We start from the raw sequence: 7,907 nt of genomic DNA, 5'->3' as shown, positions 1-7,907 counted from the left end.
TTGGTACTGCTGTGGAAATTTCTAGCCTTCTCAAGGTTGCTTGTGAACTGAAAAGCACAGACAGACCCCTTTCCTTAAGCTGCCTGTTGGAATACGGTGGTACAGATAAGTATAAGAACCTTCCAAGAGGCAGTTTTATTTCTGGTGGCTGATTTTTCACTGACTTGATTATATTATAATGAGTAAATGTTAGAAAGCAGCCTTTCTAACATTTAATTTGGAGGCCCTGAATGAAAAATTACTGGACTGAAAAACTGGTTTGACTCATTAGTCACTGAGGTTATTGACTAAATGAATACATTTACTAGATGTTTTACTGAAACCCGAGACAATCCTGCTTCTTAAGTTTAGCTGTTAATTTCAACCACCTTCCAAATTTCAAACCTGGTCTTCTTCCCCACTTTTGTATTTTTAAACCTGGCAATTAATTACTAGATGATGTTCTTCTTTTTCATGTAGGGATTCTGATGAATAGGAAAAAAAAGAAGAAGAAAAAATCAAGATACCGTTTCATAACCTTAACAAACTACCTTTAATAGTTGGAAACAATCTAGAAACTTGCTGATCTGATTCAAATAACTCCCACTTATCTGTTGGTCTCTCCTCACTCTTAGCTTCTATTGGCTGCCTCAGAGTTGAACTTGGTTTGACTTTCAGCTCCGCTGCTTTCTGTATGATTATATCACATAGAATGCTCTCAGCTTCAAGTACTAAAAAAATCCAACAAAAACGGGCCACATCAAACTATTAACTCACTTAACACAGAAAGTCCAGGGGAGAGCAGTTTCAGGGTTGGATAATTCATCTGTTCAATAATATCTTCTTTTTTTTTTTTTTTTTTTTTCAGACAGTCTTGCTCTGTCCCCCAGGCTGGAGTGCAGTGGCACGATCTCAGCTCACTGCAACCTCTGCCTCCCGGGTTCAAGCGATTCTCCTGCCTCAGTCTCCTGGGTAGCTGGGATTACAGGCCCCGGCCACCACACACGGCTAATTTTTGTATCTTTTTAGTAGAGATGGGGTTTCACCATGTTGGCTAGGCTGGTCTTGAATTCCTGACCTCAGGTGATCCGCCCACCTCGGCCTTGGAAAGTGCTGGGATTACAGGCGTGAGGCACCGAGCGAGCTCAGTCCAATAATATCTTAAGTAGCTGGGCTTTCCCCTTCTTTTTCCCCTGCCGACTTTAGTGTGCTGGCTTTTGTTCTCCAGATGGTGACCACAGTTCTAGGCATCACCTGGGGGTGCAGCACAGCCTGTTTCATCAACACTGTATGTTTGTGTTTCAAAGAAAGGAATTTTGCTTTCCCAGAACCCTGCAGAACGCTCTCCCTCCATGCTAATGAGAATGGAAATTGTCGTGAGTAGTTTAGGTTGGGCCATCTCAGTCCTGGCTGCACTTTTGAATCACTGGGGAGCTTTATAAAACTACTGAGGCCTAGACTCACTCCGGATAAGCTGATTTAACTAGACTGGGATGGTTCTAACGGGCAGCCAGCGCTGAGACCACTGGCGTAGTTTAATCTCAATTCCCTCACCTTGGCGGCGAGCGGCTCAGCCTTGCCTGAGCACGGCCCACCTGGTGCCTTTAAAAATTAGGGCTCTAATACTGGCAGGAGGTCCAGAGGGATGGTAATCCAGCAGTCAGACAAGCACGTTTCTATAACCAGTCAACTGTACTTTGAGTCTTTACTTTTTTGCCTGGAAAATAGGAATTATAATATGTGACTTGCAAGGTATGCCTGCGGGGGTTGCAGCTCAGAAAACTCTGGAATGGGTCAGGGAGAATTCAATCTTAGCTGTTTCTCAGATCTCCAAAGTTCATAGAGATACCATTTTGTGTTTCCCCCACCTTTTTTTTTTTTTTTCTCTTCCGGGGCTTCCCTCTTCCTGACTCAAGACAGGGCCTTGGGGTTGGGTGGTGGCAGGGAGAAGGCTCCAGGTGACTTCTCACTGTGCTTCTAAAGCAGCATTATTCACAGTAGTTACGATATGAAAACAATGTAAGTGTCTATTGACAGATGACTGGATAAAGAAAATGTGGCGCGTGTGTGTGTGTGTGTGTGTGTGTGTGTGTGTGAAACACACAATGGAATATTATTTAGCCTTAAAAAGGAAGAAATCCTGCCATTTGTGATAACATGGATTAACCTGGAGGATATTACGTTAAGTGAAATGTACCAGACATGGAACAACAAATATCATATGATCTCTCTTATATGAGGAATCCAAAAATAATCAAAACAGAGAGTAGGTTGGCAGTCACCAAAGGGACCAGGGGGAGATGTAGGTCAAAGGGTACAAAGTTGCAGTTACGTAGGATGAATAAGTGTTGAAATCTAATGCACGGCACAAGGACTGTATAACATTTTATTATATACAGATGCTTCTCTGACATAACCTTTTTGAAGCATGCTGAATGTGTATCACTTCCACATTGTCATAATGCTGAAACATCTTAAGTCAAACCATCATTAAGTCAAGGACCATCTGTACTGGAAATTTGCTTAGAGAGTAGATTTTAGGTGTTCTTACCACACACCCTAAAAAAGGTAACTCTGTGAGATGATGATATGTTAATTGGCTTGACTGTAGTAATTATTTCACTATGTGTATCAAAATATCATGTTGTACACTTTAAATATATACAATAAAGCAAACATACCCTGACATGGCCAAATAACTAAGTAAATATATGTTTTATCCCTTTCATCTCCAACTGGCTTTATATCTCACTATCCAGCAAGCGGAGGAAAACCAGACAGCTTTTCTGGCCCTCTTGTCCTGGACTCCCTAATAGTTACTCTTGGGGCCGGAACCCAGTGTCTTGGTTGTCAGAGGTTTTCATGGAAGCTCTCTGAAAATAAGATTTCTCCAAAGGGTTTCTATCACAGGCTTGCAGGGCCCTAGTTATTTTACACATCAGTGCTCTTTTTCCCTAGGTGGGGAGGAAATGACATAACACAGTCATGTACATCGGAGACTCGAGCCTGGCTGCCTGGTCCTGCCCTCTCCATCAGAGCCCTTGACCCCTTGGGATTTTCCCCCGGAGTCCAGTTTTTTGTCTTTCTCCCTCCAATTTGACCTCCTCTGGGGATTCCCAGCCCATCAAACATGTATGTCTGAATATGTGTTTCCACACTCCATTTGCTGCCCACCATGTGCCAGATACCACCTGAACCTTGAGAACACAGCAGTGAACAAGATTGGCAAGGGCCCTGCTCCCAGGGAGCTCACACTTGTGTAGGGTGATACCAGACAGTAAACAATAAGCAAACCAGACCTAACATCAGGTCAGACAATGATAAGAAAATAAGAGGGGAAGGTGGGATAGTGAACCCTTGGGGTGGGTAGGCTACTTCAGAGGAGGCCTCAGGCATCATCACCTCTAAGGGGAGACATTTGAACTGAGGCCTGAACAGTGAGAGGGGCCTGGCCACAAAGAAGTTGGAGGAGGAACATTTCAGACAGAGGCAACAGTGGGTAAGGCCTCCAAGGTAGAAACAAACTTGGGGTGTTGGAAGAACAACGAGAAGGTTGATGGGCTGGAGTAGAGTAGGGTCCAAGTTCATTTTAAGAGCACACATGGAACTTAGGCCAATTCCAGGACGTGACTGGACACTTATGTTAAGGCTTCCTAAAAGATAGTGTAACAGTTGGAAAGTTACCAGATGTTCTATGCTGGAAGCCTTGTCTTCCCGGAACACATGAGACTCTCCCAGTGACGGCATTACCTGCTTGCCTGAAACCATCTCACCTTCAACTTTAAGGACAGAGACATCCAGTTTAATGTCACCCTGGTCTGATTCATTGTGATTCCATTATTTAAAAACTATGAATCTTTATTTCCATTACAGCCGTAGAAGTTTTTCCCTACATTCCAAGAGTTGTCTTCCACTCTAAATCAAGAAGAGCTAACAGAGCTACGTGTTCTCTGCATTCCTGGGCAGTGCATGATACTACAAACACTCTCAACCAATGAGCTCTCTCCTCAGTTGAGGATGTTCTACATTGTGGGACTTTGCTTTTACTACTGATTTTGTGTGCTCAAAATTATCAGCCTAGGTCCCCAGTAAAGAGATTGGGTCTATGACCTGGGCTAGTCTCCATGAAAAGGAAGAGGGAATTCACTGCTATTTCCCAAAAGTTGGGTGGTTGAGATGATGTAGGCAGTTTTGAGGTGGAGCAGAATTGCGGGGGAGGGGTGCAGGCAGTCAAGGATTCTTCTACTCTGGGTTGGGAATCTGCAATTTAATGTAATAGCTTGCCAGATGTTTGAACTATTAAATTGTTTCTGGGGTTCAGACTGTAGAACCCACTGAGGCAGAAATGTGGGAACTTGGTAGGAAAACATAAAGATGACTGTGTGTTGGATACTTCAAGAAGGTACAAGGTCCTTTCGAGGGAACTTTTGCTAAAAGCGGATCAGGAACAAGAGGGGAATTACATAACTTTGGTTCAGAAGCCACATCTACCTGTAATCAGCCATCGGAGGCTGAGGAAGGTCAAATTATCTCGTGTCTTCCTTATCATCATCATCACTATTAGCAGCAGCAGTAGCAATAGCAGCAGCAGCAGAGTTCTCTGTCACACTCTATTACTAAAGCTAAAGATTGCATGTGATTATAGATATTTATTATTCTGGTAATTGTCATGGTGATCTTTGCAGAAAGACCTGAGAGGAAAACTCCCTCCTAGTCATATCTGGAGGCCAATGTCCTTAAACAGAAAACTGGGGTCATACCCTGTAAAACCTACCAGACCAAGTAATCCAGAGCTGGGATGGGGGCAGGATCTCTTTAGAGTAAGACTGGTCTTCCAAGCCACCTAACTGTCATCTGGAGCTTGTCACTGCTAACAAGTTTCTTCCTTGCTGCCAGCTTGTTCCGTATCACTCAGGGCTATCATCAGTAACTTAGCCCTAAGAGAGGTACAGGAAAGATTTAAAAAAGGAATGCTATGTTGGTGGGGGAATCGTTCTCTAAAAGTCTGCCTTGCCAGGAAATTTTAAGCGGTAGGAGCAGAAGTGACAACCACAGCTGGCACTTTGGGTTTCGTGGTGTGAAGCAAAGGCTTTTTAACGGAGAGAGGACTGGTGCCCATTCCTAGTGGCAGCTTCTGCCACTGGAAGCCTGGTTGGCCAGAATGTGATGCTGTGATGGGGACTGTGTCTGGATCCCAGCTGTCACAACCTGGCTTCCAGATCTGAATTCTAGAGCAGAGGGAGGGAAGGCAGAACACCCCACCAGCACACTCATGTTTGGAGTCTGGCCCAGAGCAAAGAGCCTGAGTTGCTGTTGGCCAAACGTTGGTCTGTGCTTGTCAGACTGGGCTGAAGACTTCCTCCCTGGTCTATCCTTCACCTCTTATGCCATGGTTTTGGGAAGCACTGTGCTCAGCGGGCTGAACTGCTTCCTGGGTGTGCGACTAGGGTGCCAGCCAGGTCAGGAATGTCCAGGACTGGAAGAAACGCAGGGGCAGAACAACAGCACAGGCCGATGAGGAGGCTGCCCCACTGGGAGCTCTGCTGAAGGCTGCAGCCTCTCTGCTGAGAGTCAACCACTGTGCTGACTCACCATCTTGTGGTTGAGAACCCACCAGCAAATTGGCAGCTCTGCTGAACCCTGGAGCTGCAAAATATAGGCCAGGGAACCTCAGCCGGAAGGGATTTCAGTTAGTGACAGGTTTTCTATTCTTATATGGAACTACAAGGGGCCCAAGAGGACCTGGGCATTTCTCTCTCTAGTCCCTGGAAGAACCATGAAACCAGGCCAGGAAGCAAGGCTAACAGCAGGAGCAGTGTGTGTCTCCAGGGGTTTGTTTGGACTGCTGTTTGTTTTTTTCTGCTATAGCTGAACGTGGATCTAGCAGGGTCACCATCTGAGTCCCCTGGTGAACTTAGCTCCTGCCTCCCAGAGATCTGGAATGACCTTATTAGACACCTCCAGCAATTTCAGACTGGGGCTTCAGCCTGTATGAGTCAGGGGCAAGGACTGGGGAGGCAAGAGAGTTAAGGGAGTGAGAGGTGAGAGTTACAATCCACACTGTATTTTATGTCAACAGCATCCCCTGGAGTACTGCAAAGCTCTAAGTCAGATGTCCCAGTGGGGGGCACCACCCATCCTAGACTTTCTCCCCTGCCTGATGATCCTTCTAGCAACATCAAATCAGCACATAGCACTGTACTTGGCCATTAAGGTAGTAAATAAATGCCTGGTGAGTGTATAATAGTTTGGTAGATAGAAAGATGCCCCCCCGCAAAGATGTTCACATTCTCATTCCCAGAACCTGTGAATATGCTATCTTAATAGCAAACAGGATTTTGCAAGTGTGGTTAACATTAAGGATCTTGAGATAAAGAGATTATCCTGGATTATCCAAATGGGCCCAATCTAATCCTAAAAAGCAGACAGCCTTCCCTGGGTGCAGTCAGAGACAGAAATGCATCTAGGGGAAATGGGGTCAAAGAGAGGGCCATGAGAGAAGGATTCCATGCCCTGTGGCTGGTTCTGAGAGGTAGGGACTCTACATAAGGACAGAGCAAATGTCTTCTAGGAGTTCAGGGTGACCCCAGTTAGCAACCAGAAAGGACCTCAGTCTTACAATCCCACGGAACTGTCAAGACCAGAATGAGCCAAGATAAAGACTCACCCCGAGAGCTGCCTCTAAGGAATGCTGTCCTGCCGAGACATTGATTTCAGTCCTACGAGACCCACAGGACTTCTGGCCCATAGAACTAAATGATAGTAAGTGTGTGTTTTAAGCTGTTAAAGTTTTGGTAATTTATTAAAGTAGCAACTGATAATTAATACAAATGGCTGTAAAATGGAATGTATTTTGTAATCGAACATAATTTTCTTGGCTCTGGTGTCCCTAGTTTCCTTGGTGGTTGCCATTGGTAGAGAAGTCCTTCTCCATGATTAGCTGTGTGCTAGTGATGGGGAGGGTATCCTTTCTCTGGTCCCAAGTGCTTCTTGGCACGCTGGGTTTACTTTTCTGCTGACGTCCCCTGGTATAGGTGTTGCTAGAGCCTGGCGTTTTTAGGAAGCACATAGAACTCTCTGCTGCTTCAAAGTCAGTCAGTGGCTCCATCCCAGGCAGGTGCTCCAGACCCATCCCATTTATTAATCATCTATTCTGTACAAGAAACTTGATGAATTTTATTTCCTTTAATTCTAACAACTATATGAATTAGGTAATGTTATCCCCATTTTACAGGGAGGAAAGCTGAGGCTCAGAGCAAGTGAACATCTCACCCAGGGTCACTAACAAGAGCTCAGGGATTGGAACCCAGGAGAAGATGCTTCCCTTCTCTTCTCCAAGAGTCCTTTTAGGGCTGGCAAGTTGATGCAAGCTGCAGCTCATGCCTTCAGACCATGCTGGGTCCAAGGAAATGCATGGATCTCCTCCATTACAAAGTTTGACTCCAAGAGAAGCCCAGATGTGGCTTCCAGCCCGTCCTACCTGACTGTGCCCCGCCCTTCACCACTTCCTGTCTTCCTGAGACCCAGTGGTAGAGGTGTCTGTGGGGGCTGCTACCTGGGAAAGTCCACCAGGGGGAGTGCATGGCAATCTCTCCTCTCAGATCCTCTGGGGGTTCCTTTCCCCACCCAAACTAGGCCTGGAGGTTGATGTCGGTGTGGTGTGGAAGATGTTGGGGAGAAGCTGCAGGTGCCTTCTTACTAGCTCTTCCTTAAAATTTGTCTCTCCCTCTCCTTGTTAGTCTGTTTTATAACTCACACTCCAGCAGGGGGGAAGTAAAGGAGCTTATCCCGTTCACGGATCCTATAACCCGTGGTGTTTATTACCTTGTAGCTGGTGCAGTGTCCTTTGAGCCTGGCAGTTTGGTTTAGATTCAAGTGTCTATTCTTTGCAGTCTTTCTGGGGTTGGTAGCAGAGAAAGAGAAAACAG

General features: G+C 45.6%; 1 long non-coding RNA gene across 1 annotated transcript; it reads left to right on the top strand.

The window, feature by feature from the left end:
• Positions 1 to 5,609: 5,609 nt before the first annotated feature.
• Positions 5,610 to 7,627, top strand: LINC02694 (long intergenic non-protein coding RNA 2694). The gene is made up of 2 exons (XR_011625223.1): positions 5,610 to 5,826; positions 7,214 to 7,627. It is a non-coding gene; the product is annotated as a long intergenic non-protein coding RNA 2694 (long non-coding RNA).
• The last annotated feature ends 280 nt before the right edge of the window (positions 7,628 to 7,907 follow it).

The sequence above is a fragment of the Macaca nemestrina genome, chromosome 7 (genome assembly GCF_043159975.1).
Source record: "Macaca nemestrina isolate mMacNem1 chromosome 7, mMacNem.hap1, whole genome shotgun sequence".
NCBI classification, from domain to species: Eukaryota; Metazoa; Chordata; class Mammalia; order Primates; family Cercopithecidae; genus Macaca; species Macaca nemestrina.
This window is presented reverse-complemented; position numbering and strand designations above follow the sequence as displayed.